The 23,145-nt window shown below is 39.8% G+C and overlaps 1 pseudogene; it reads right to left on the bottom strand.

Annotated features, from left to right (window-relative positions):
* Positions 1-2,547: 2,547 nt before the first annotated feature.
* On the bottom strand, positions 2,548-2,895 carry LOC122739563 (annotated as a pseudogene).
* Positions 2,896-23,145: the final 20,250 nt, after the last annotated feature.

The raw sequence follows: 23,145 nt of genomic DNA, 5'->3' as shown, positions 1-23,145 counted from the left end.
AAGGAGCAGTTTAAAGGTTCATTTACATACCATTGTTAAAGTATTCCGAATCTTTAAAACTTGAAACAAAACCCCTCAATTGCCAATCCACCCCCTGGGGAGACAAGACCAGGTGTGGCCACACCCCATGGCACCTGGGGGAGAGATGGCCCACAAGGAGAGGGATCTTGAGCTGCCCCCTCACCCAACCTCCACCACCAGTGGGGGATGGTCCCTCCATTGTTAATTTTCCACTCCGGGAGAAAGGCATCCCAGAGAGCCACACCTCTGCACTAAGTTCTCTCCTGGCTTCCCCACCCCCCCCAATAAACTATTATTTCCCATAACATTTTGCTCTATACTTTATACAGAAAATCATTTATATTAACACTCACCCTATGCTAAGCACTTTACAATCATGTGATTCTCACAACCCTGGGAGGTAAGCTTTATTACAGAAAAGTAAATTGGCTAGTAGATTTCTTTTAGGGCAGATTTTAGTTTAAATTAAATCAACTGCGGATTTATAATCCTCACCACAATGCCCCTGCTAAACCGAATTTGTCTCCTCCTTTATCTAAGGACCTCTGCAGCTATATTAGAAACTTATCAGATAACAAGCTTGAAGTTAAATCATGCTGGCTTTCTCCTTTCCTCACAGCCAAGCTCAGCTGAACTCTGAGAGGGTGTGACTCATTCTGGGTGCTGCTTTCTCCCCTTTTCCAAGGAGGCAGGACCTCCCATTCCACCCTCAATTTTCCAACATCCACACAGCCTGCCTTCTCCCTCCCACATTTCACCACTTGCTCTCTGACTTTCTGGCTGTCCACATCCTATCTGTCCATCCATTTCTCACTCCCTTTTTGCACAACTCTTCTTCTCTTGCCTTCTTCTCCATCACTATCACCTTTCCTACCTTCTCCCTTCACTTGTTAATCTTCCCACATTCAGGCCTTGCACACTGACTCTTTCTTTCCTTTCACTCAAGCTTTCTCTTACATTGTACCTCTCTTTTCCTGGAAATTTCTTCTCCAATGACACTCCCAGCATTCTCATTGCTCCATTTGCTCATCCCTAAATTTCTCTATTTCTCCACACACAGTCCTCTTTCACCACACGTTATCTCTCAAGGACTACGACTCTCTAGGCACCTATCTCTAGCAATTCACCCCTTCCTCACAGCATCATTCTACCTCTCCCCAGATTCTGCAGCCAGCCATTTCTAATTGGTTTGCACAGGCTCTCTGAGAATCCACTCTGAATGTTATTCCCTTTGGCATGCATTTCCTCTCTCAGTGACTATTGTGTGGAGACACAGTTGTGTCTCACTCCATATCACCCATCTCTCCAATCCTCCATCTCACTAGCAAATGCACTCTGCTTCTCCACATTTCTCCCACTAAGCACTTGTTCTCTATTTAGTCATCTCTCTATGATTAGGTTTCCCCCATGGGTCATCTCTCCCTCCACAGGGCACTCCCTCCATTCGACTTCACCTAAACGGTGAGGACTCCCTCTACCCTCACTTCAGCCTCACTTCATTCTATCCACCTAGAAAACAGCACTTCTGCTTCTTCATTCACACACCTCCCACTGTGTCATTCTGTCCATTCATATATCTCTGACTCCATGACTCCATGCCCTGTCTCTTTTCCTGGCACTCTGCTTCAACATGTCTCCCACTCTCTTCTTCCATTGACGGTGCTAAGCAGCGAACAGCTAAATTTTCCCTTCCTGTTTCTTGAAAGCAACAAAATCCTCCATACTCCAGTCAATCACTTCTCCCTACCTCAGACCTATCCACACTCTCCACTTCTCACTCACGAGACCTATGCTCAGGCTAACTTTTCCGTGCCTTCACCTCTGCCGTCTACCTTCTCATTAATGCTTATGTCCTTTGATTTCCATCTCAATATACCTCTCCCTTCCATCACTCCTACTTTTTGCTTCAGCTGTCTTCCTTGAGGACTCTCAACCTATGGTTCCATTCTGTCATAACATTTTCACAGACTTCACCTCTCCATATACCCACCTCAGGCTAACTCTAGGTCTCCAGACACAAATCGCTTTTGCACAACACTTGATTTCACCATGCCTCTGCCTCAACATGCATGCCTCTCTTCAAATTCACTTCTCCTTCCCTGTGGGCTGCTGGCTATCCACCCCCTCTTGGGGTCCAACATCTTCAGGTCTCTCCACTCAGTCTGTTCACCTGGATTCATGCTCTCCATTCATCAAGTACTCAAACAAGACTTTTCTTCCCCAGACCCTTCCTTTTTTTTTTTCTTTCTTTCTTTCTTTTTTTTTTTTAGTGAGGCAATTGGGGTTAAGTGACTTGCCCAGGGTCACACAGCTAGTAAGTGTTAAGTGTCTGAGGCCAGATTTGAACTCAGGTCCTCCTGAATCCAGGGCTGGTGCTCTATCCACTGCGCCACCTAGCTGCCCCCAGACCCTTCCTTTTTAACTACATTGCTTCATACACAAATTTCCTTTCCCTACAATCCATCACTCAATCTTTTCTTTTTAAAAAAGCTTTGGCCAGTTTATTAAAGAATACTTTTGTACAGTTTACTTTTCACTGGTGTGTTCTGGCATGCTTCTAATGATATCAGAATCACCTGGATCAATGATAGCCAGTGCACAAACTCTGTAGTACTTCCCACATGCTGTACCCAATTCAATGTTGTTGCCACTGTAGTGATGTATGCCAGTTTTGGCCAACATAGTGTAATATTAAATCTCTGATTTCCTCAAGGCTGGGCAGTTGTTGGCCAAGATGACCAATTTGGCTTTGCCTTGTCTGATCATTTTCAGGGTCTGTTTGTAGCCTAGCACGCATTTGCCGCTTTTCATCACCAGCTGGAGCCTCGAGCTGATGGACTCCAGGGACTTTTTCATCTTCTTTATGGCCACCATCTTCCTGCCTGCAGTGTGGGAGGACCCTCAGTCAGAGACCTGCTGCCAAGATGGCTGGGAAGCAAGAAAGCCATCACTCAATCTTTATTACTCTCCCTGCATCATTCGGGTCCTAACACACATGCTCATGCTCCACCTCCTCAGCGGGGTGGGTGAGATGGGCCGGTGGTGCGCCCTCTGCAGGACAGGAAGAAGGACCGAGGTCTCAGGATCCCACCTCACTGTGAGAGTGCCAGTTATTCTGAGGGAAACTTCAGAGGGAATCAGCTACTAGATGGTTCTATTAGTCTTTTGCCCCTATACCCAGGTCAGATGACCGATTTGCATGTCAGGACTGCTAGTAACCTCCACCAGAGTTTCCTCTGGCTTTGCCCTGCCCAGGCATCATAGAAAACCACTACCACAATCAATTAAATCCATCCACATCCTGACAATGTCACAAATCACCCGAGATAACCAGCTTAAAACTATAGAACATCACAATAATAAATTTCACCAAAAAATGAGACCAGAATTAGTTCAACTACACCTGACATCCCATAGAACCTCAATTGACAATTTCATTCTAGTACCAATTCAGCCAAGAACCATCCACCCCAAGTATTCCACATTTCTCCTTCTGTTCCTAAGCCATTACACCACAAAGTACATCAGTATAAAACAGCACAGCTTTCTTTATACCAATTATTTTAAATTCTCTGGACACCTTTTTAAAAAATTTTCTAAACATTTCTCACCCACCTATAACTCCCTTGCTGTGTAGCCAGCACCTGAGAGGGAGAGAGAGTTTAACAAGCAGCCTTATGGGGCAGCTAGATGGCACAGTGGATAGAGCACCGGCCCTGGAGTCAGGAGTACCTGAGTTCAAATCCGGCCTCAGACACTTAACACTTACTAGCTGTGTGACCCTGGGCAAGTCACTTAACCCCAATTGCCTCACTAAAAAAACAAAACAAAAAAAAAAAAACAAGCAGCCTTATAAATCCTCAGTACATGCACAAATTTAAAAATTTAACAGTATTCCAACAGTATTTTAGTTTTTCAATCATGTTGTTTTAACTTAATAACTAATGACATCCTCAGGTGGTGTTGTTTTTTTTTTTTAAATTAGTTTGTGAAACAATGCTAGAACAGGGAATTTCTTTCTGTCCTTCCCCCACTTCCTTAATCCAGCCCCAGCATGGGCTTCTAATATTCCAAACACAAACTAACACTTTTTTTTACAGAAACTTGAACACGTAAGAATTTCACACATTCACACACAAAACACGGACACTTTCAGACAATTTCTATCCCCTTTCTCAGTCCTTCTCCTCCCCCATAGCAGAAACTGCCACTCAAAAAGGTGGTGGGGGAAGAGGCTTTAGAACACAGGTCATATTAAGAGGAACCCAACCTCCATTTCCTTACAGGTGATGAGGAACTAAACTAAGGTGGTATTTGTGTAAGTGAAGTTAGAAACAGCAAGATTTGATGATTAATCTAGTATGTAGAGTGAGGGGTTCTGGATGATATCAAGATTACAACCTGAGACACTGACATAATTATGGTGCCTTGGACAGAAACAGAGAAATAAGGGAGAGTGTAAGGGGAAAAGAAAATTAATTCAGAATTTAGACATGTTGAGTTTAAGGTGTCTCTAGGACATACAATTTGAAATGTTCACTAGGCATTTGGTGGTCTAGAATTGATGCTTAGGAAAGAGACTGGATTAGATATATAATAATGATAACTAATATTTATATAGCACCTACCAGATTCTGTGCTAAGCATTATCCATATTACTTCATTTGAGATATAGATCTGAGAGTCATCTCCATAGAGATGATAGTTAAACCCATAAGAGCTGATGAGGTTATGAAGAGAATATAGAAGGAGATCAGAAGAGGATTCAAGATAGAACCTTGGGGAATAACCCCTAGTTAGAGGAGGGTGAGATGGATGAAGAAATAGCAAAGGAGAACAAGGAGAAGTCAGACAGATAGGAGGTAAACCAGTGTTGTTTACAAGAAGAATCCCCAAAATCTGAAATAATTTTAGAAAAAAAATTATTAGGTTGTTTGGTAGAGGAGAGCCAACTGGAAAGGAACTGTGGCTCCCTCTCTTCCAGGTTCCAGAAGGTTTACATTATATGGGATTTAGATAAAGGAGCACACACACAAATCACACCTATGAGGTTAAGTAAGGTTAAGGAGAGCGCAAATTGAAAGAAAGGTAAATTGAGATAGGTATGAGTAACTATAAATTTTCAATAAAATGTGGGAGAAGCCAGAACACAAGAGAACACAAAACACAAGCTTAGGTGGACCCATCAGAAGTTTTGGGTGTGGTAACCCCAAAACAAGAATACTCTGGGTTTAGGACCTGAGAAAACCCTAAATACCTTGTCATCATTTCCAGAATTTCTAGAGTTACTGGGGTTAAGGACATTTTGGGTGTGGACAACCTTTAATCACCACATAAGATTAGATTTAAACAATATAATAATAATTTTTCCTGAACAATATAATAAATATATTTTTTTCTTATACCAGCAAATTAGTGTCATGAAAACCTAGAGAGGAGAGATTATCCAGGAGTTGAGGGTGGTTAACAGTGTCAAAATCAAAAGATATGCCAAGAAGGATTAGGACTGAGGTAGCTAAGAAATCGTTGGTAAAGGGAGAACACTTTCAGTTGAGTGATAAGGTTGAAAGCCAAATTGCAAAAGGTTGACTAGTGAGTGAATGGAGAGGAAGTAGAGGCAGGACTTAGTAGAAAACTTTTTCAAGGAGTTTGGCTGAGAAAAAGAGAAGAGATATAGGACAATAACTGCAGGGGATGGTGGGTCTAGTGACAGTCTTTTAAGGACAGGAGAGAGGGGCAGCTAGGTGGCACAATGAATAAAGCACCAGCCCTGGATTCAGGAGGACCTGAGTTCAAATCCAGCCTCAGACACTTGATACTAACTAGCTGTGTGACCCTGGGCAAGTCATTTAACCCTCATTGCCCCGAAAAAAAAAAATGGATAGGAGAGACATGGGCATGTTTGAAGGCAGCAGAGAAGGAACCAGTTGATAGGGGAAAGTTGAAAATCCCAGAGACAGGAGGATAATTGAGGATTTGATCTTCTGGAGAAGATGTAAAGGATGGGATTAAGGATATATGTAGAAGGGCAGCTAGGTGGCGCTGTGGATAGAGTACCAACCCTGGATTCAGGAGGACCTGAGTTCAAATCTGGCCTCAGACACTTGACACTTACTAGCTGTGTGACCCTGGGCAAGTCACTTAACCCCAATTGCCTCACCAAAAAAAAAAAAAAAAAGGATATATGTAGAGAAGTTAGCCTTGGTAAGGAGAAGGCTGACTCTGTCAGAGTCTGGAGGAAAGGAGGAGAGAATGATAGATGATGTTGAAGTGCTTTGAAATGAAAAGTATAGGAGAAGAGGGAGTTCATGTTGAATTGGCCTCAATTTTTTCAGTAAATTAAGAAACAAAGTGTGTGGGGAGGGGAGGGAAGAAGAAGATGCTGGGAGCTTGAAGAAGGAAGAGGGTTCAGGTAGCTTCTGTGGGTAGTGAGACAGAGAATCAATTAGGGAAGAATCAAAGATCTGCTGTTGCCACAGCGAGGGCCCAGTTGAGGTTGAAGAATATGACTTTTTAAAAGTACTCTCCTAGCACAATTGTAGAATTTTCTCCAACTTTGTTCTTTCTCTCATGTTGCTTTCAAAGCTACCCTGCTTGTCTGTGCTTCTTTCTGAACTTCTTTCTTTATCTTCTGAGGATTTCTAAAAATGTTTCAGCTATCCTCTTTTCTTTTGTAATAGGAGATTCTGAGTGCCACGGTAGAATGTGCACTTGGCAGCTGGTACTTTTTATCACCTCTCTCTCCCCTACCCTTATCTCTGGAAATGTAATCAGCTGCCCCCTACTACAATTAATGAGGGTTTAGTCCTGAAGGCAATATAATGGCTGCTCAGGTCCATGTGGTCTCCTCAGTTGTTTTATGTAGTTTATATTAAATGAACAGCTTAAAAATAAAAACAATTACTCAGAGCCTCCAGTTAGGAAAATTCCTAACTGGAGATAAAGGGCTGGCTCTTTACCTTAATAAAAATTTATATTTATCCCCAGCCAACCCCAACCTCTTAATGGTTGAGGCAAAATTCAAGTTAATTGAATTATTTGGGTAAAGAAGCAAAGGGGAAATACTGGAGGATGGTGGCATGCTAGGGTGCAGAGCATCCCAGGTCTTCTGCAAACATTCCCAGTGGACCTTAAAGATGCACCACTCCATTTTTCTGTTGTTTGTCTTTCATTTTCATTTTCTTTTAAAATTTTTTTTAAGTAAGACAATTGGGGTTAAGTGACTTGCCCAGGGTCACACAGCTAGTAAGTGTTAAGTGTCTGAGGCCAGATTTGAACTCAGGTACTCCTGACTCCAGGGCCGGTGCTCTATCCACTGTGCCACCTAGCTGCCCCTGTCCTTCATTTTCAAAAAAGACAAATGACATCACGGGGTGATGTCTTGACTCCTGTGTGAACTGTATTTAAGTGAGGCAGAGTTGAACAAAGTTATCAGCCTCACTCTCTTTCAGAGTCATTGAAGTCCAATAATAGGACAAAAGTAAAGATGACTGGTGGTGGCCTGGGGCACAGTGGATGATCTTGGAATCTTTGATGTCTGACTAAACTCTAAGCACTCCATTTCATCTGCTTCAGTTGCCTTCATGGTCATTGGAACAAACTATTCTTATCTGCCCATTGAACTGAGGGAAGTCTTCACATGCTTGGAGAAGACATCCCCTAACTGACTGACCAATTTGAGGCTCATTGGTTACCTTCAACCTAGTTTAGAACATCTGCTGAGACAGTTTTACCTCAGTGTGGCTACTGTGCATGATACAGCTTCTTGGAGCCACAGGTGAAAGTTGGGTAAGAGGTGGACAGCATCAGTTGATGAGCAGCCTTGAAAAGGGCTCAGCAAGCCCTCACAACAAAGGTGCTAGTTCTCCCTGAATACTGCTATACACACCAAAGTTGGACCACTCTACTCAATGAATGAAAGAATCAGCTCTAGACCCCTCTACCCAAACCAGAAAGTCACAGAAGCAGCCCTGAAGAGCTCCTGAGATTTGAACTCAGGTCCTTCTGATTCCAGGCCCAGTGCTCTATCCACTGTGCCACCTAGTTGCCCTGGATGAATTGTTTGCTTACATGTTAATAGGGGGATAAAAAATATGTCTTCTCAGAACTCTAATAACTTTAAGGGTCATAGAGAAAAGCTAAAATGCCAGAGGATCAGGGGAAGCTAGGTGGTATAGCAGATAAAGCACCAGCCCTGGATTCAGGAAGACCTGAGTTCAAATCCAGCCTCAGACACTTGACACTTACTAGCTGTGTGACCCTGTACAAGTCACTTAACCCTCATTGCTCCACCCACCCCCAAAATGCCAAAGGATCTTTGGGTGGCTTTGATCTGTTTTAAGTAGATGTTTAACTACATTGTGGAGCTATTTCAATTTCACCTCATTCACTGATACTTCGACCATCTTTATGAAGGGATCACAGATTTGTAGCTGGAAGGAACCTCTGAGGTGCTCTAGTCCAACCCCCCCTCCCTTTTTTATAGATGAGGAAGCTCAAACACAGAGAGGTTGTGACTTACCCAAGATCATACAGTTAATTAGCAATTGTGACAATTGGAGTGATGCCACCTCCTGGAGAGTTACTGTAGGAAAGCTCCACCATGAGGAGAAGGCATCTGAGGGCATGCATGATTTATTGGTGACCACTCATTAGATTTTAAACAGTATAGCTAGAATTTTAGCTCCTTACACAACCAAGGCAGAATTTAAACCTGAATCTTCTAGTTTCATTTCTAGTGTTCTTGCTACTACACCTTCTTGCATCTCTTTTAGAGGTGTGTGTGTGTGTGTGTGTGTGTGTGTGTGTGTGTGTATGTACTGACAGAATTGTGATTAGCCATGCATGTGGCTGACACATGAGACATAAAAAAGTCCCTGAGAAGTCTCTAACTTAGGATAGGTCAGGGAGCAGTGCCCCATTTGGTAACTTCCTATTTTACCTAATTATTGTTGTTAATCAGGCTCTAAGCTCTTTTGTTTCCACTTAGCTAAAGGACAAGTGTTTGCAATCCCTCTGTTAAGGGCTAAAATTCTAGTTAGTCTGTCTAAAATATCTAATGAGTAGTCGCCAATAAATTATAAGCTTTAGCAAGAGTTAGACTTTTAGGCATTTATTAAGGAGAATAAGAATTTGGTAAAGAGAGAAGGAAAGGCCTAGATTCCTATCTATTAAAGGGAGAGCGCATTTCTAGCTCCGCTCTCTACCAGAGTCCACAGGAAAAAGACCCAGACAGAGCGCTAGTCTCTTCCTTCTTCCTCCCACTAGCCAACCTCACTTCCTGACGCCAAAGAAAAGACTCCTGGTCTTGCCCTCAAAGACCTTCGCTTCATGGGCGGAACTCTTCTACAGTAAGTCTCCAGCAGGTGGTGTCATTCCAATCGTTACACCTCTAAATTTGGTGCTCTGGGACAAAGCCCTTGGTCACCCTGTCCTACCTAGATAGAGTTCTGTGTCCTACAAGAGATAAAAGAAGGAAATAAAGCAAAGCAATACTAACCAATCTTTTAAGTTTTTTCAAATTAGGTGAATCACTGGAAACCAGAGAAGGTAAGGAAAAAAGTCGCTACCAGACCCCTAAAATGATACAATTCTTTCATTAGAGGCAGGTATTATCCCCAGTAACACAAGACTTGAAAAGAAAAGAAAAGAAAAACCTGAGTAGGATAGTACTGATTTCTGTCTTTTCAAAGCTCCAGGTTTGTGTCCTACACTGATAACTGACTCATCTAGTTTTTTTCTATAATTTGTATTCATTTTGAACTTAAATACACGAAGACAAAAAAGAGAACATTTCCATGTACACAGCACAACATAAAAAGACTCGATTTAAAATGGTGAATTTCCATTTTTCACTATGCTTTTTTTCCCTGAAAAACTATATAATAAATACTATGCATCATTTTCAAAGCTACTCTGCTTTTCTGTACTTCCTTCTGAGTTTTCTTTTGTTTTCTGCTATGAACTTTTTATTTTTTATCTCCCTCCCTCCCAACTTGCCATAGAGAAGGCTACCATTAGACCCAAATACGTATGTATACATAAAACCATAGTATACATTTTTTTCATATATTTCTCTGACTGTGAATAGCATCTTCCTTCATAGGTTCTTTGTAGTTGATCTGAGTATTTATGATACTCAAAATGACTTAGTCATTCAAAGCTGTTCTGAGAAAAATATTGCTGTTACTGTGTACCACATTCTCTTGGTTCTGCTCATTTCACTCTTCATTATTTCATGCAAGTCTTTTCATGTTTTTCTAAAATCAACCAGCTCACCATTTCTTATAGGGCTGTAGTATTCCATCACAATCGTATACCACAACTTGGTTAGCCATTCCCCAATTGACAGGCATCCCTACAATTTCCAGTTCTTTGCCACCACAAAGAGAACTGCTATAAATATTTAAAAACATGTAAGTTCTGGGCCAACTAGATGGCACAGTGGTAAAGCACCAGCCCTGGATTCAGGAGTACCTGAGTTCAAATCCGGCCTCAGACACTTAACACTTACTAGCTGTGTGACCCTGGGCAAGTCACTTAACCCCAATTGCCTCACTAAAACAACAACAACAACAACAACAACAACAACAAAACCATATAAGTTCTTTTCCATTTTCCCTAATCACCTTGGGAAACAGACCTACTAGTGGTATTTCTGGGTAAAAGAGTGTGCACAGTTTTATAACTCTTTGGGCACAACTCCAGATTGCTCTCCAAAATGATTGGATTAGTTCACAGTTGCACTATCAATGAATTAGTGTCCTAATTTTTCTACATTCCCTCCAATAGATCTCACTTTCCCCTTCTATCATTTTAGCCAATCTGATAGACATAAAATGATATCTCAAACTTGTTTTGATTTGTATTTCTCTAATCAATAGAGATCTAGAGCATTTTATGACTACATATACAGGGTGGACCAAAAATAATGAAGGCGTTTCAATATTTAATAACTCCTCTATTTTTTGTTTTTAATTTACAATACCATAGCATTATATGGAGTATATATAGAAAATGAATTTATATTACATGTGAAAAATTAAATCTTGTAAATGGCAAAAAATAATTTTCAAAAAGTTATAAAAACATTGTGACTTTTTGCCCACCTTGTACGTTTGTTTTGTTTTGTTTTTATAAAAAACTGCTGGGCTGCTAGGTGGTGCAGTGGATAAAGCACCCACCCTGGATTCAGGAGCACCTGAGTTCAAATCCGGCCTCAGACACTTGACGCTTACTAGCTGTGTGACCCTGGGCAAGTCACTTAACCCACATTGCCCTGAAGAAAAAGGAAAAAAAAAGTATTTCTTCACTATTTGGGGCAGCTAGGTAGCACAGTGGATATAGCACTGGCCCTGGAGTCAGGAGTACCTGAGTTCAAATCCAGCCTTAGACACTTAACACTTACTAGCTGTGTGACTCTGGGCAAGTCACTTAACCTCAATTGCCTCACTAAAAAAACAAACAAACCAACAAAAAAACAACAAAAAAAACAACAAAAAAAACCTGCTGGGGCAGCTAGATGGCATAGTGGATAGAGCACTGGCCCTGGATTCAGGAGGACCTGAGTTCAAATCCATCCTCAGACACTTAACACTTACTAGCTGTGTGACCCTGGGCAAGTCACTTAACCCCAATTGCCTCACCAAAAAAAAAAAAGATTATATTAAAAAACTGCTAGTTCATATGCTTTGGCCATTCATCAATTAAGGAATAACTTGTATTCTTATAAATTTGACAACATTCTATATATATTTGAGATATAAAAACTTTATCTGAGAAACTATGAACATTTTCTCCCAATTTTCTGTTTTCCTTCTAATCTTGGCTACATTGGTTTTGTTAGTACACAAATTTTTAAATTTAATGTAATCAAAAATTATCCATTTTATACTTCACAATGATCTCTATCTCTTGTTTATTCATAAACTGTTCTCCTATCCATAAGTCTGACAGGTAATATGTTCCATGTTCTTCTTATCTTCTTATGATATATCCCTTTATATCTAGGTCATGTATCCACTTTGACTTTATCTTGGTAAATGGTGTAGGTATTGGTCTATACCCAATTTCTGCCAGACTTCTTTCCATGGTGTTTAATTAGGGATTTTAAATTTTTTTCTTTTTCTAGTTTTTTTTATTGTGCATCTAATTCATTAGTCTGCTCTTTCTCTATTTTATTGATATAAGTATTATAGAGATATAAATTTTCCTCTGATAACTGCTTTTGCTACATCCCATAGAATTTGATATGTTGTCTCATTGTCATTCTTTTTAATAAAATTATTGTTTCTATTATTTGTTATTTAATCCACTCATTATTTAAGGTTAGGTTGTTTAGTCCAATTAGTTTTTAATCTGTATTTCCATGATCCCTTATTGAATATAATTTTTATTGCATTATAATCTGAAAAGTATGCATTTAGTAGTTCTGCTTTTCTGCATTTGATTATAAAGTTTTTATCCTCTAATATGTGTTGAATTTTTGTAAAGGTATTATGTACTGTGGAGAGAAAGTTGTATTCCTTTCTATTTCCATTCAATCCTCTTCAGATAGCTATCATATCTAGCTTATCTAAAATTCTAGTTACCATCTTAAATTCTTTCTTCTTTGTTTTTTGGTTAGATTTATCTAATTTGGAGAGGGGAAGGTTAAAGTCCCCCACTATTATAGTCCCTCCCTTATCCTGTCCCCTTGCCCTCCTATTTCTTTATAAATTTAGAAGACTTGTATATCCTTCTAGATATATATGTTATTCCCTCTTTAAGCCAGTTCTGATGAGAATAAAATTCCAGCACTACTAACCCATTACCACCCAGCCTCCTGCTTCTACTGTAACAATTCTTCCTTTCACAGATCATTTGTGTGAAATGATGGCTCCATTTTACCTCTCTCTACCCAGTTTTATTTTTTAGAATCATCTCATCATACGTAACTCAACGCCAGATCCTTTGCTCTTCTAAATATAATGTTTCTTGTGTGATGATCATCTGTGATAGACTTAGCTCTTCTCAGCAATACAGTGATCCAAGACAATTCCTGGAAAATGTACTCCACACCAAAAAAAAAAAAAAAGAATTGTAGATTCTGAATGCAGATTGAACCATACTGTTTATACTTTTTGGTTTTTTTTTCTTTTTTGAAGTTTTTCCCTTTTATTCTGATTTTTCTTTCACAACATGACTGATGCAGAAATATATTTAATGTGATTGTACATGTATAACCTATATCAGATTGCTTTCTGTCTTGGGAAGGAGGGGGGGAAGGGAAGGAAAGGAGGGAGAAAAATTTGGAACTAAAAATCCTATGAAAACAAATGCTGAAAACTATTTTCATATGTAACTGGAAAATAATAAAATACGTTTGTGATAGAAAAAATGTAATGTTTCAAACCCTTTGTTCTTTTAATGTAGAAGCTGCTAGACCTTGTGTTATTCTGACTGTAGCTCCACAGTATTTAACATTTTTTTTCTTGTTGCTTATAGTATTTTTTCCTTAACATGGAAGTTTCAAACTTGGCTATGATGTTCCTGTGAGTTTTTTCTTGGGATCTCTTTCAGGTTGTGACTGATGGATTTTTTCATTTCTTCATCTATTTTTTAAAAAATATTCTGACATATACTGAAATTGAAGAAATACAGATGCTAACAGGTGATTTGTGTTGGAAAAACCTCTTAGTTCAAAGACCAATTATTAGATTGTAACATGTCCTCTCTCTCTGTCTCTCTCTGTCTCTCTGTCTCTCTCCCCTCTCTGTATGTATATTTAAACTCATATATGTATATGCATGTATACATATAAACATACATATGAAATAGACACACATACATGCATATATCAGATAGGTCATGCAATAGATAGAGTGCTGGGTCTGGAGTCATGAAGACTCATCTTCCTGAGTTCACATTTGGCCTCAGACACTTGCTAGCTGTACAATGATCCTGGACAAGTCACTTAACCCTGTTTGCCTCAGTTCTCTCATCTGTAAAATGAGCTGGATAAGGAAATAGCAAACCACTCCAGTATCTTTGCCAAGAAGACCCCAAGTGGGGTCACAAAGAATCAGACACAACTGAACAACATTTAATATAATATCAAGTAAATAAATACAAATACACAAAGTAGTTAAATGCAAGATAGTTGAATGGCTGGATCACGAAAGGTTCTGTGTAGATACATGGGCTTCCTCTTAAAGATATATAAGGGCCCCATGAGGTAGAGATAAGGGGGGAGTACCACAAACATGTGGGACTTCTGGTGCCAAGGGACAGATAAGGGAGATGGCCTGTCATGTGTGAGGAACAGAGAGAAGGCCAGTCTGGCTGCATTATATAGAACTTAATTCCTAGGGTTCCTTTCTGAAGATCATAAACTATTTACACAAAATGTTTTCTTAACAAATAATAGACCAGGAGAGCAGGACTTGCTTATTATAAAGGGCACAAGGCCACAGGATTTTATAGATGTGGCTGCCATATTTCATGTTCTACCTATTATACCTTAAGAACCTTAGAGATCACTGGCAGTTCTCATAAGTCCTGCCACTGACCTGCCTGAGGCACTCAGTCCTCTCAACCCTTCTGAAACCATGCTTAGTCTCAGCAGTGTGTAGGTATATATGTCCCAGGCCTCTGTATCCAGGCCTCATGCTTTATGCCATACTAGCCATTTTCTTACCATTTGCCCTTCCTGCCACTGCCCCCTCTGCATCATTGAGATCCAGCCACTGGACCTGCCACCTAACATGTACCTCACACACCCCTGCATGCAAAAATGTATAGATATCACTTGATAAAGTTTAAGAAAGATAATGCTCCCTGCCCCATGGAACCAGGTACCACCATAGAAAAAGCATCTATAAAAAAAAACAAGACACAAGACTACAAGATTTGAAGGGATGAATCTAGCCAAGAAAAGAAAGAGAAAGAGAATCTCAATCTGAAGGAGAATAGCCCATTGAAAGTCACTATTAAGTATTTCACACCAATTGAGGTGGAATAAATTAGTTGGGAGACAGCACCACCTACCCTAACATATACCTTAAACTGGCACTAGAAGATTAAGTTTCAAGAAGGATGGCTACTCCTGCTCTAAGTTTTAGAGTTAACCCTTTGGGAGGCCTTCCTCCTAACACTAGTTCAGAAGCTCTTATCAGTGTGCCTCTATTAAAGATTCAGTTCTTAGCAGATATTGACTCAAGTGGCAAAGAAAGAACTGTTGTTATAAAACATTTTTCTAAAATATGGAGTACACTTTCACACACAGAATCAATGGAAGGAAGACTAGGAACAAGTTTACAGTTTATGGTAGGTTCACTTGTAAGGAACATACATAATCAAGGCAACTCACAAATGAAGCCACAGGGCCTAAACAATCTTTCTGTCCCTTGTGAGTGAGATTTTCCCCATCTCTTACTTATAAGTGATTTAAGATAATAATCAATATATTAACTAAAAATTGTGATTTATTCTATTTAATATAGATTACATAAGGTCAAAAGGTTAAGTCTTTTCTCATATTTCCTAATTTTCCAATGTCAAGCATTAGGTAATATCACAAGATCTAGCAGTCAGCAATGCTATATTTTAATAATCACAAGTGACATACTTTTCTATAAAGAGTTCATGTTGCTGACCAGTGGCCTGACAATGACCCACCCTATTGTCATCATAATGCTGACATTTATGGTCATTTAGGTAGTTCCTCATATTTCCTAAGAATATGTTTTAATTTTAGAAGTACAACTAAAACATTGTACATGTACAATGCTGTACAAGTGTAACTTTGGAAGGGTATATAAACCCATGGATTGTGTAATTCTGGGTCTTTCAGGCCCAATGCCTGGATGACCGGATTTATTGGGAGGCTAAAAGCCTCTCAATAAACCTATTGGCTTTGTTGGGGGACTAACCCTCTCTCAATAAACCTATTTACTTCAGCCTGGAAACTTCGTTGTTTTCGTTCTTCCGTCGGACTTAAAAAAATTTTCCCGACACCCTGGAGGGTCCTCTCGAAGTTAGATGTGGATTGTGGGGCCAGTGATAGAAAGGAGGAGAAATAGAAAGAAGATGTAGAGAAAGGGAGGAAAGAATGGAAAGAGAAATGAGAGCGATGCAGGAGAGTCATGAGAAAAAAGTCAACAGTTTGAAAAGCCAAATGGAAAAGGAGTTTAAAAAAACTGTCTGATGAAAATAACTGCCTAAGAATTAGGCTTGAACAAATGGAAGCTACTGACCTTATGAGAAACCAAGATACAGTGAAGCAAATCCAACTGAATTAAAAAATAGAGGGCAATGTGAAATATCACCTTGGAAAAAAACAGCTGACCTGGAAAATAAATTTAGTAGAAGTCATCTGATTCGATATCCTCATTTACAGATGAAAAAACTGAGGCCCTGAGGAGTAAAGGGTTTTATCTAAGGTCACCTAGGAAACAAGTACCAAAGCTGGAATTTGAATCCAGGTCTTTTTATTCCCCATCCAGTGAGTTTAACACTATACCATAGAGCCTTGGAAGCTTGCAAAGTACATTACATATATTATTTAATTCAAGAAGTGAGGTAGGTACCAAACCCCATTTTTTAATGATTTGTTCATTTAATTGCAATCTCCTGCAAGGTCCCAAGAGACTAGATCTGGGAAGACAGGTTTAAAATATTTTGGTGACTCATCACAATGGATTCCATACACTTAAGATAATTGGCACCTTCCTTCAAGAAATGCAATATGGACTATTTGGAGTTGAGTTTCTAGGGGCAGCTAGGTGGCACAGTGGATAGAGTATTGGCCTTGAAGTCAGGAGGACCTGAGTTCAAATCCAGCCTCAGACACTTGACACTTACTATCTGTGTGACCCTGGGCAAGTCACTTAACCCCAATTGCTTCACCAAAAACAAAAATAAACAAAAAACAAACAAACAAAGGTTTTCCTGTGTTGTGAGAGGGGAGAGTTTCTATTGCTTAAAATTCAATAATTCCCTTTAAATTATTCATGGTATGGAAATTTTTACATATCTAGTGTTGGTGACATTGAAAGGACAATTCTTTGTTCTGATTTCCATCCTGATTAAGGAGGCAAAACTCAGGACAAAGAGAATTTAAAAGAGTTTATTAAATACATCAAGGTAGTAACAGGTTGACAGGCTGATCACTGAGGTTCAGCAAAGGCTTCAAGATGGAGCCAGCCTTCATTGATAACTTTTGTAATGAGATAAAGACAATTCATAACAGCAAAAGGGGATAGGGCATAGCATCTCAATTCCTCCCCAAGGTAGCAAGTACATGACAAATTTCCAAGTACAAACAAGTAGGGGGATGACTTACTACATGATGAATATCAGGTAATACAAAGCTATATACTGAGTGACACTTCCCCCAACACTGACTAACAAGCAGGTCTGGAAACAATGGGTCACTGAGTCTGAATAAGTTTCAGTAGTGACATATGTGTGTCCAGTGGCATGTGACAACTGAAACTTTGAGAATATTGGATATGGAAGTTTACATTTGAAGAGCTGCCATGAATCCAAGACAAAAAAGTTTATAAATAGGGAGCAGACTGATCTCAATGTACTCTCAATCCTGTGGTAATAGGTTTCTAGTAATAAATTGTGTTTTTAGCAATATATACTCACAGGATCTTCATACCTTTCCATCTGACTTTTCCAGGATCTAATCAACTTCAGAGCTTTGGAGGTTGAACAGAAATAGCCTATTTATAAAATAGAGCAAGAGTAGAAAGGGGGGAAACATTAACTGGAAACTATCATTATTAAGAGTACTCAGGGGGCAGCTAGGTGGCGCAGTGGATAAAGCACCGGCCCTGGATTCAGGAGGACCTGAGTTCAAATCTAGCTTCAGACACTTGACACTTGCTGTGTGACCTTGGGCAAGTCACTTAACCCTCATTGCCCCACCCCCACCCCCAAAAAGAGTACTCAACCCAAAGTTGTGAATTATCCAACAATGTAGAATATATTTAGAATTAAAGTAAACATTCTTTTTCATTGTTAATGTATACATATAAAATGGGGGTGAGAATACAGAGGAAAGGAGCATATTGAAAGTCTGTATTGGGCTAAGCCAAGGAAATTAATCTTAGGCCCTGGCAAAGGGGCCATGATACAAGTTTGTCCAAGGCTAGTAAAAAAAAATCTTTGAGAAATTGTTTGTGTTCTTTGCACACACAGAATCAAAATCTCAGTTGAAAATCATTTCAGAAGTCATCTAACAGAGCAGAAACCCCTTATATTATATCTCCATCAACTAGTTGTCTAGCATCTATTTGATGGCTTCCCATATTGGGGAACCCCATTAATTACCAACATGACTCACTCCATTTTTTGAGAGTTCTGATTAGTGGATCCAAGATGGCAGAGAAAAGCCAGGAAGCTGCCTGAGCTCTCCCAAGTTTCCCTCAAAAAAAACATTAAATTAAGCCTCTAACTGTATTCTGGAACTATAGAACCTACAACAAGACAGAGACACAATCTACTAATTTGAGATAATTTAGAAGACCTAAGAAAAGGTTGGTCTCACTTGGGTGAAAGGGGAACACAGCACAGCTCAGTGCAGCACAGAGGGGGTCTGGGCAAGTCAGCAGGAGGCTCTTGGTCACAGCAAAGATCAGCAGCTGAGGTCTCTTGGTCCTGGATCAGCAAGCTGGTGGTGCAGCAGGCCAGTTGTAAGACCTGCTAGCCCTGGCTGAGAGGGCAAACTGCCAGCTAGAGAACCACCTACAGAACAGACATGCATGACTAGGCCAAGCCATCCAAGCACAGGGAGCAAACCCAGGGCAGTGAGGAATCCACAAGTCACAGAAGCCTCAGAGCAGAAAGCCAGTGATCAGGCCCCAGCACAAGAAGCTTGCAACAGTAGCCCCTGTGCCCTAGGAGCAGACCTCAACTTTATAAGTTAAAAAAATTGGCTACAACCAAACCAGGCCCAGAGTCAGGAAGACCTGAGCTCAAACCAGGCACCTACTAGCTGTGTGACCACAGGCAAGTCATTTAACTGTGGTCTGCCTCAATTTCCTCACCTACCAAAAGAGTACCATAATAGCATCTACCTCTCAGGATTGTGGTGAGGACCTAATAAGATAATCTTTATAAAGAGCTTAGCACATAGTAGGTGCTTAAATACTAATTTACCCATTGTCCAGCCTTAGCAATCCACTGGATATAGGGCATGAGTGAGAGTGAAGGGTCCAGGATGACTCCTGAATACTCATGTGGCACTTTTGCCTTTGATGCTGGACTATAGTTATCTGTAGAGTTATCTTAGCACCCCTTTTAGGTTTGGCCTCATCTTATTCATCTTTGTGGTTCAAGCATGGCCTTTTAAAGGGCACCCCAGACAACAGGTATTCTATAGTTGTAGAGTAAATATACTGGGTTTATTATATCGACCTAATCTAAATAGTCTAATTTTATTTAATTTTTAAAATTTATATTCAATTCTAAAATAAAATATTTTTAACTGTGAGTTAAAATAATTACACATATTTATTGTTCTTAAGAAATATCCACTGTGCCTAAGTTTGTTGTTTTAGGTAAATAAAACAATTTTAATGTTTAAAAAAAAAAAATTGGCTACACATGAGTAAGAAACAGAAAAGGTCCCTTAGCATTGACAGCTTCTATGGCAACAGGGAAGACCAAAACACAAATGCAGATGAGGATAATACTATCAAAATGCCTACATGTGAAACCTCAAGGGGGAAGATGAACTGGTCTCGACTAAAAAGCCTTCTTGGAAGAGCTCAAAAAGGATTTTAAAAATCAAATGAGAAAGGTAAAAGGAAAAAATGAGGAAAGAAATGAGAGTTACAAGAAAATTATGAAAAAAGAGTCAAAGCCGGGGCAGCTAGGTGGTGCAGTGGATAGAGCACTGGCCCTGGAGTCAGGAGGACCTGAGTTCAAATCCGGTCTCAGACACTTAACACTTACTAGCTGTGTGACCCTGGGCAAGTCACTGAACCCCAACTGCCTCACTAAAAACAAAACAAAACAAAAAAAAATGAAAAAAGAATCAAAGCTTGGAAAAGGAATCACAAAAATTAACTGAAAAAAAATTCCTTAAAAAATACAATTGGCCAAATGGGGGGAAAAAATTGGCCGAATGGAAAAGGAAGTGCAAAAGCTTACTGAAGATAATAATGCCTTAAAAATTAGAATTGGGCAGATGGAAGCTAATGATTCTGTGAGACACCAAGAATCAGTCAAACAGCGTCAAAAGAATGAAAAATAAAAGCAGAAGAAAATGTGATATACCTTATCAGAAAGATGACTGACCTGGAAAATAAATCCAGGAGAAACAATTTAAGAATTATTGGGCTAGGGGCAGCTAGGTGGTGCAGTGGATAGAGCACCAGCCCTGGAGTCAGGAGTACCTGAGTTCAAATCTGGCCTCAGACACTTAACACTTACTAGCTGTGTGACCCTGGGAAGTCACTTAACCCCAATTGCCTCACCCCCCCCCAAAAAAAATCATTGGGCTACCTGAATGCCATGATCAAAAAGAGTCTAGACACCATATTCCAGGAAATTATCAAGAACTGTCCTGATGTTGTTGAAAGAGAGGATAAAATAATCATTGAAAGAATCCACTAATCACCTCCTGAAAGAGACCCCAAAAGGAAAATTCCAAGGAATATTGTAGCCAAATTCCAGAATTATCAAATGAAGAAGAAAATACTGTAAGCAGCCAAAAATAAACAAATTTAAATATCATGGAGCCACAGTCTGGATTGCACAGGACCTGGCAGCTTCAACATTAAAAGATCAGAAGGCTTGGAATATGATATTACAGAAGGCAAAGGAGCTTGAATTGCAACCAAGAATCAACTACCCAGCAAAATTGAGAGCTTTCTTTCAAGGGGAAAGATGGACATTCAATGAAATAGGGGACTTTCAAGGTTTCCTGATGAAAAGACCAGAACTGAACAGAAAATTTGGTCTTCAAATACAATACTCAAGAGAAGTATAGAAAGGTAAACAGGTGGAAAAAAAGTTATTCAATAATATTAAACTGTTTACATTCCTACAGGGGAAGATAGTACTTATAACTCTTGAGAACTGTATCTCTATTTGGGCAGATAGAAGGAATATACATGGAGGATATAGGTATAAATTGACTTTGATGTGATGATATAAAGAAAATTAAGGGGTAAAAAAGGAGTATATAGGGAGAAGAGGAAAGGGAAGTTGGAATGGGGTTAATTACATCATATGAAGAGGCACACAAAAGCCTATTACAAAAGAGATAAAGAAGGGAGGGGTGAGCATTGTTTCAAACTTACTCTCATCAGATTTGGTTCAAAGAGGGAGTAACATTACACTCATTTCGATAAAGAAATTAGTTTACCCTTTAGGGAAGTAAAAGGGTAAGGGGGAAAGGAGGGGCACTGATAGAAGGGAGGGCAGAAGCAGGGGAGGAAAGGGGAAAGAAAAGGGAGGGGGGGCTGATAAAAGAGAGGGTAGATTGAGGGAAGCAGTGGTCAGAAGCAAAACACTGGTGAGGAGGAATGGGATAAAAGAAGGGAAAAAAAGTGCAAACAAAGGGGGAAATATGAGAATTCAGTTCTGATTATTATGAATACACCTCTTATAAGACCTTCTTCTCCCTCTTTCAGAAAAGGACTTTTTCTCCTACTTTATTGAGAAAATAGAGGCCATCTTGTTTCATCTCCTCAACTCAAAATCTTTCATTGTCTTCAATTTTTTCCTCCTTTGCTCCAGTAACCATTCTCTATTTGCCAAGATCAACCATTCCACTTGTACTCTTGCAAGCCAACCCCTTCATATAATATCTTGGAGCTTGCCTCCTGAATCATTCCCTCTTTTTTTCATCTTTGATTTCTTTTTATTATCCACTGGTTCCTTCCCTACTACTTAGAAACCTGCTTAGATTTCCTCCATTCTTAAAAAAAACTAGTTGACCTTGCCCTTCCCTCAAGCTATCATATCAGGCTGTGTTTCTTTCCAGTTTCACAACTCAACTCCTACAAAGTATTGCCTACAGTAATTGCCTCCACTTCCTCATCTATTCACTACTAAACCTCAGTGTTTTAGGTTTTTTCTCAGTTCTCATCCATGGCCTCTCCACAGCATTTGACTGTTGACCACTGCTGACTCCTTCCTGGTTTCCATGACACCACTCTTTCCTGATTCTCCCCCTACCTGTCTGACCACTCCACACTCTCATGCTTCATTATCCACGTTTCTCTCCTATATGTGTGGGCATACCCTATGGCTCTATCCTGGGCCCTCAGCCCTTTTCTCTCTCCATTTCTTTTTCATGATTTCATCATCTTCTGTAGACTTAAAAATTACTCCAAATCTGCACACCCCCACCTTCATCTCTTCCTGAAATTCAGTTCTTTATCACCACCTGCCTACAGGATATCTGTACCTGGATGTCCCTGGGCAGCTCAAACTCAACATTCAAAACAGAACTCATCAGTTTTCCCTCTGAAAACTTCCCCAGTCCTAATTTCTGTGTCTGTTGAGGGTGCCACCATTCTCCTTACCATCCAGGTTCACAAGCTCAGGATCAATCTTGACCCTTAACTCCTCTTTACCCCTCATATCCAGTTGCCAAGCCTGTCCAGTTGTACCTACATCACATTTCTTGTACTTCAGTTATATGGGCACCACCTTAGTTCAGACTTTATCATCTCCCACCTGGATTATTTCAGCAGTTTCCTAATTGGTGTCCCCATCTCTAGCTTCTCTTTCTTATCATTTGTCCTCCAAAGAGCTATCAAGTTGATATTTCTAAAGTACAACTGATCATATCACTCACCTGATTGCCCTTATTATTGTCCCTAGAATCTCTGTTGTCTCTAGGATAAAATACAGACTCCTCTGTTTAGATCATAAAATCATGGATCTGCAGCTGGAAGGATTTTCAAGTGTATCTAGTTTAATCAGCTCACTCATCTTACAAATGAGGAAACTGAGGCCCAGGGAGATTAAGTGACTTGCACAAAATCAAGAAGGTAAGGTGCCATTTAAAGCCCCTTATAATCTGGCTCGAATCTATCTTTGTAGGTTGATTTCAAATGATTCCCCTTCATGTAACCTATGCTCTTGACAAACTGGTCTACTTACTGTTCCCTAGAC

Source organism: Dromiciops gliroides, chromosome 1 (genome assembly GCF_019393635.1).
Source record: "Dromiciops gliroides isolate mDroGli1 chromosome 1, mDroGli1.pri, whole genome shotgun sequence".
NCBI classification, from domain to species: Eukaryota; Metazoa; Chordata; class Mammalia; order Microbiotheria; family Microbiotheriidae; genus Dromiciops; species Dromiciops gliroides.
The sequence above is the reverse complement of the archived record's forward strand: the minus strand, read 5'-3'. Positions and strand labels throughout refer to the sequence as shown.